Genomic DNA, 7117 nt, shown 5'->3' with positions numbered 1-7117 from the left:
ATATCCATCAGTTCTGTGACAGAGGCCATGGTCTCATTATCTTTTCTTTGCTGGGGGGTTTTCTCCTTCTTGTCATTTTGATGAGGAGAGGTTGCGGGGTTGCCCAGAGCCCAAATCATTGACCAGGACCCAGGCAGTGTGCTCTTGTTTTATAGGGACCTTAGGGATGTGGGTTTCTTGATTTTTCACCCTGTCTTCTGGGGGAGGGGCCTGCCATGCTGATACTCAGGCAACCCTGTCTGGTACCTATCCAGCTTGAATCAGGGGACCAGCTGAAAAAGGGGACTCCTACCCTTCTGCCATCTTAACTTCACAACCTATATTTTTATTCCTGTTAGCTGTATTTTTAAATATAGATATGTAGATAATTCATATAGATAGATACATAACACATAGATGCATAAAGATGGATATACACAGATATATAAATGTGTAGATATCAGATATAGTTATTTCACATTCATTTTGTCTATTTTTCTAGCTCTGTGGATTGGTCATGTACCTGGTTTTCCACCCATCCAGATGGTAAATGTAATTTCATCATCATGATATTCAAATTAAATTTCTTTTTCAAACTGTAAGAATGCTATTTTTGTTTGTTTGTTTGTTTCCAGTTAATATATTAGTTTTAATGCTTGAATATGAAAGCTGTTTCTCCTGGATATATAGTGGTTCCCAACCATTTTGAAAATGAGGTTCCACCTTTTTTTTAATAGAACACCATTAGTTTTTGATATAACATTGAATGATTCATCAGTTGAATATAACAACCAGTTTTCATCATATCATGTGCCCTCTTTAATTACCATCACCCAGTTACCCCATCATATATACAATGGAATATTACTCAGCCATCAGAAAAAAATGAATATCCACCATTTACCTACATATGGATGGAACTAGAGGGTATTATGCTATTCTTATAAACTGGCTAGCTGTGCCTGAGAGAGTGAGTCTAACTTAGAAGGGCATATTTTCCTACATGACTGATTCCAGATGGTACCTCCTGGTTTTCTTATATCAAATTCTAAATGTTTTTTTCATGAATGATGTTATTTTTTGTTTGTAAAACATCTAAGAAAAGTTATTAAATCTGAAGTTGTAAGATATCATTACTAATGTAAAAACACCTCCAAACGGATTTTATAAAATTTATTTCTCAGTGCAGTGGTTCAACATTTTGTTAAGTAATTTTATAATGATGTTTTAACTTTGTCATAAATTTCAGGGAAAACATATATTGCTTGAAGTAATATGTCAGTTTACTATTTCTGTATCTCATTTTACTTACTCTTAAATCCAAGCTGGAGGTGCTTCCGCTAAAAATAATAAAATAACACAATAACAGCAACAAAAACAACAGTAATAATAATAATTTGCTGACAAACATGGTAGGATTTCTATGAAACTTATTTGTGCTCACTCTCTGAGATAAAGACACAAATACAAATGTCCTTGAGATATGCTTTTCCTTACCTTGGGATTCCTATGAAAATTTTACACTATAATGCCCTAATTATTCATTAGAAGTGCTAATTTTCAGTGAAAGTAATCTGTAAGGCATGACCTTAAGATTTTAACAGGGTTTATTGTCTGACTACAAAGATTTATAGGGTCTTAGATGATTCTGATATTTTAAAATGTTATTTACAGACACAATCTGTATTTAATCTTTGACTGGAGAACCATTCTTAATTTGAGACTTCCTTGCTGAGAGAGATAATTATTTTTAAATCCACCACATCCTGACTTATTATGTTAACATATTTTTATTTGTTATATCTCAATCCTTTCATATTCTGTTTTAGGCCATGAAAAGACTGGTAGAGTTTTCAATATTTCCTCTGGAAATCTTAGCTATGTTATTGGGTTCTTTGCATTCCTTTACTATTTCAGGTACTGCCACTGATTTCCTTTCACTATTAAAAAAAAAAGAAAGAAAGTTCCCTTTCCTCCAGGTTTAAAGAATTTTTTAAACTTCCCTTTGAGCACTAAGCAGCAACCTTTTCAAGGTCCTTAGGTTTCTGCTAACAGTTTCTTTGTGTTTTTGTTTGTTTGCTTGTTTTTTATATTCTGCCTACCACCTGATCCTGACAACATGAGAGGATTTCGGTATTTTTTTGAGTCCACACCACTTCCAAGTATCAAAATATATTTTAGTTAATATTGTTGCATAACAAACCACTCCAAATATTAGTGGTTTAAAAAAATACTAAATTATTATCCTTATGAAACTCTTGCTTGGGCAGGGCTTTATGGACCACTCATTTTTGTGTCAATTGGGGCAACTCAACTGGGAGCTGGAGATCCACCCTAAAAATGGCTCATTAACATGACAGTGCTAACTGCTGATTGGAAGCTCAGCAGGCTAGAGAGCTTATTTTGTTCTCCATGTTGGCCCTTCCTCAAGCTGCTTGGGCTTCTCATATCATGGTGGTTGGGTCTTACATATATAGATTACATGCATAAATAACTTACATATGTAAATTATATAGAAATATGTATAACCATTTATCAGCATAAATTGCTTCATGAATTCATATACTGTAATCTGTGTATCATTCAAATATACTCTCATAAAGAATTTTCAAATGATTGGAGGCTAAAACATACAATTTTCCTGGACTGAAATATAGTATCAATTCCTATGCTGTATAATTTCAGAACCAACTATGTTTGAGACTGATGAGAGATGCCATATTTGACATAGTATTCTCTAGTCTTATCGTCTTTTAATTCTTTAAATTTAATCAAGAGAAAGATGATTGAATGTAGCATTTTATTCTAGCATTTCAACATTAAGGAATAAATGAGATGTGGTAATTCATTCAGATTTGAGGAATTTTGACAAAGGACTTTAATTTGATTTTCTTCATTTTTAAACAGACATTTCCTTAAAATCAAAATGTATATGGTATGGGTCCTTTCTTTTTTGATTTTTTTGAAAAATTAATTACCCTAAAACTAAGTTGTGGAGAGATTATAAGACTTCACCAAGACCATTAAATTCATTTCCCTCAGTTAATCACAAAAGATGAAATATTCAGTCCTAAGGCTTTCCTTGTGATCATAGGTGATCTTTTAATCTGTATAAAAGTCAAAAGAGAGTAGATAAATATTCATTTTAACATGTGAAAAAAATACTTGGATTTTGTTTGCTCTTAATTATTTTGTTATTAAATGTACCATCTATGTTAATGTATGTGGTTAATTTTATCACTTGTGAATTATTTTTATTTAGCATTATTTTTTCAGGTAGAGATGTTTGATTCTTCCATTCATCATTACTATATATTTTAACAGTATTTAAACGAATATAATCTAATCTGTTTATCTCGTACTTATGCTTTCTTTAAATCACATATATCTACAAAAAACCCACTTCTAGAAATCATTTTAATACATATTTCTATGAGCTTTTTATACATTTTATGTTTCAGGTTCTTGTTATTTATTTATTCAAAACTTATTTTATCAAAGTTATAAGAAATTAAGATATACATTTTTTCAAAGTAAGTATGCCCTTTCTTAATAATTCATCCCCATCACAATTATTTCCATTATACACACACACACACACACACACACACACACACACATGCACACATAAACAAACATCACACATGCATGGTTAATGCTGTTGGTAGAAAATGAACAAACATTTTAGGATCTCTGAAAGAAAGAAAGAGAGTTTTATTACAGCCCAAGTTAGAACAGCTGACTGGGATACACAATCTTCACAAAGAAGAAAGTGCTCTGGCAAAGGAACGTTTGGTGTAAGGTTATATTCATTCTTTTCACATAAACGTCTGCAGATCATTAGACAGAAGACATTTCAGAAATTTACAGACCTTATCTTAAGCTTTTAACATGAGCAGGACTGTATGACTTGAATCTCAAGGGAACCAGGGAGGTTTTGCTCTTCTCTTTATGTTTGGAATGTTCCCTTTTAGTTTTTTGCTTGTTTGTTTTTGTTTTTTGTTTTTGTTTTATAAATGAAGCACTGCATAGAAATCGAGCCATACTTTGAGGTTTTGCTGACTCTGGTAATGGTTGAAGTATGGCTTCCCTGAGAGCCCAGGAGCAGGGTCCACAACATTAAGATTTGAAAAATCTCCTTTGTTTTATCAATGTCTAGCATATCCTGTGATTACAGTGCCTCAATCATTAGAATACTCTTATTGTTGAAGTCCAAAATTCAGAACAAAAATACTATGGCAATATAGGAAAGCAGGAAAGATGCAATTTTTAATATATATATATATATATATATATATATATATATATATATATATATATATATAGTACACACACTGCCAAATTAAGAGCATAATATATTGATACAACACAAATTTCATAATCTTGATCCAATTTGGTTACTTCCAGTTTATCAAATTACTCTCACTATAGACGTCCCAGAAAATGTTTCTCCAGCCACTTTCTCAAAGCCCCCTTGACTTCTTTATTCCTCACACTGTAGATAAGGGGGTTCAACACAGGCATGAAGATGGTGTAAAAAGCAGAGACCACCTTGTCATGGGCCACTGAACAGTAAGATTTGGGCCACATGTAGATGAATATGATGGCCCCATAGAAGAGCCCCACCACAGCCAGGTGAGAGGAGCAGATGGCAAAGTCTTTCTTCTGAGCTGCTGTGGACTTTATGCGAAACACAGAAGCCAAGACGAGACTCTAGGAAGCCAAAATGAGAGACAGAGGTATCAAGAGCATCAGGATGCAACACACATGCCTGAAAAACTCAAAAAAAATGTAGTGTCATTGCAGGCAAGGCACATGAGTGAGGGTGCCTCACAAAAAAAGTGGTTGATTTCTTGAGAATGGCAGTAAGGGAAGCTCAGAGTGGCACCAGCCTGCATCAGTCCATATACCCCTCCCAGAACCCAGGAGCCTGTGGTCATGTGCAAGCAGAGTTTCTGATTCATGAGGTTGGGGTAGCACAGGGGGTGACCTATGGTCACATAGTGGTCATAGGCCATGGCCACTAAGAGGAAGCATTCACCACCTCCCAGAGTGAGAAAAAGGAAGATCTGGGCTCCACAGTCAGCAGGAGAGATGGACCTGGTGCCCACAAGGTGGTTGGCTGCCATTTTGGGGATTATGGTAGAGACCAGCATCATGTCCATGAGGGAGAGCTGGCTAAGCAAGAAGTACATGGGTATGTGAAGCTGGGGGTCCTCATGGAAGAGAAGAATCATGAGGGTGTTGCCCATAATGGAGGTGAGGAAGATCATGAGCACCATGCAAAAGAGGAACACATGGGTCTGAGTGTGGTTAAAGAGCCCTACAAGAATGAAGTTTATCTCTGTTGTTATTCGCATCTTCCATGGATCCAGTCATGCCTGGGAGACAAGGAGTGATAAGGAAATTAGAACTGCTTGAAAGAAAGGTTAGGGGCACCTGGGTGGCTCAGTTGATTAAGCATCTGTCTTAGGCTCAGATCATGGTCCCAGGGTCCTGGGATCAAGCCCCATGTTAAGCTCCCTGCTCAGCTGGTAGTCTGTTCCTCCCTCTCCCTTTGCCCCCATACTCATGCTCTCTCATTCACTCTCTCTCTCAAATAAATAAATATATAAATAATCTCTTAAAAAAAGGGAAGGTTAGGCATTTACTTAAGAAAAAGCGGTCAAATGACATAGGAAAAAGAAGTGAGACTTGAAGGAATAATTATGTCTTTAATCTTTCACTTCCCAACAAGATGTTTGCCTTAGCATCCTATTACACATCTTGGGTTATTACACAGTATTACACATTACATTTCTATTATTTCTATATATCTTGTTAGTATGCCACCCATAATTTACTCATGGTGTTAGGTTATATTATTCCTTCCTGGTTTTCTAAAGTTTGGTTACTCTGTGTTGAAAGAGTCTCAGGACACTTGGATGCCTCAGTCAGTTAAGCAGCTTCTTTCAGTTGAGGTCACGATCCCAGGGTCCTGGGATCAAGCCCCAGGATCTGCTCCTTTCTTAGCAGGAAGTCTGTTTCTCCCTCCACCTGCTTTGTGTTGTCTCTCTCTCTCAAATAAATAAAATCTCTAAGAAAAAAAGACTCATAGTCATGCATTTTAGTCAATATTGATGTCATATATCTCCTAATTATGACTTTTTCATGTTCCTCATATATATTTAAATTAGTTCCTCAAGAGTTCCTTCAATGTCATGATGAATTGTTTCAAGTTAAAAATACACAAAATGAGGGGCGCCTGCGTAGTGCAGTCATTAAGCGTCTGCCTTCGGCTCAGGGCGTGATCCCGGCGTTCCCAGATCGAGTCCCACATCGGGCTCCTCCGCTGGGAGCCTGCTTGTTCCTCTTCCACTCCCCCTGCTGTGTTCCCTCTCTCGCTGGCTGTCTCTCTGTCACATAAATAAATAAAATCTTAAAATAAATACACAAAATGAAATGTCAACCTACTATAACTTGGTTTGCTGGTAAGAGAAACAAAAATGGCTATATTTCTCTTCTTTACATGTGTGTGCAGCACATAGTTTCAATATTCTAGGATTCTAGCTATGATAGATACAGCTCCAGAGCACCTATTATCATATTGGTCATTTATCATGACATGTATTCCTAATTGCAGAGAACTTGTTGCAGTTTGGAGATACCTCAACAGTTAATATTTATACCTAATATGTACTCATGAAATGCTGAATTAAGTGTATGGTTTGCAAAAAGTTAATTTCATGAATGAATATAACCCAAAGGAATATTTAAAAAATGTTTTATTTGTAGTCTTTAATACTTTGTTACAAGCAGTCACACATCCTTAAATGTAAGAGATAGGTTAATTTATTAACTGATTAAATTATTAATTAGCAAATTACCTTTTTTATTTAACTGGTTAGTTGGCTAGTTATCTAACTGATTAATTAATATTTGCTCAAATAATTTTGTTCCTCAAAATTACTCTGAGGTACACGTTATCATCTGCAAATAAAATATGGAGCATCTCAATTGGAACCCTATTTTATACCACTCACAAAAATTAACTGGAAATAAATTAAAGATTTTAATGTAACATCTGAAGCCATAAAACTACTAGAATGCAATCTAGAAAAAAAAAGCACCTTGGTATTGGTCTTGGCAATAATTTTCT

General features: G+C 35.3%; 1 pseudogene; it reads right to left on the bottom strand.

Moving 5' to 3' along the window:
- Positions 1-4404: 4404 nt before the first annotated feature.
- Positions 4405-5339, bottom strand: LOC123780136 (olfactory receptor 2T33-like; annotated as a pseudogene).
- Between the last annotated feature and the right edge of the window lie 1778 nt (positions 5340-7117).

The sequence above is a fragment of the Ursus americanus genome, chromosome 5 (assembly GCF_024610735.1).
Source record: "Ursus americanus isolate L20-20 chromosome 5, mUrsAme1.1.p, whole genome shotgun sequence".
Classification (NCBI taxonomy): Eukaryota; Metazoa; Chordata; class Mammalia; order Carnivora; family Ursidae; genus Ursus; species Ursus americanus.
The sequence above is the reverse complement of the archived record's forward strand: the minus strand, read 5'-3'. Positions and strand labels throughout refer to the sequence as shown.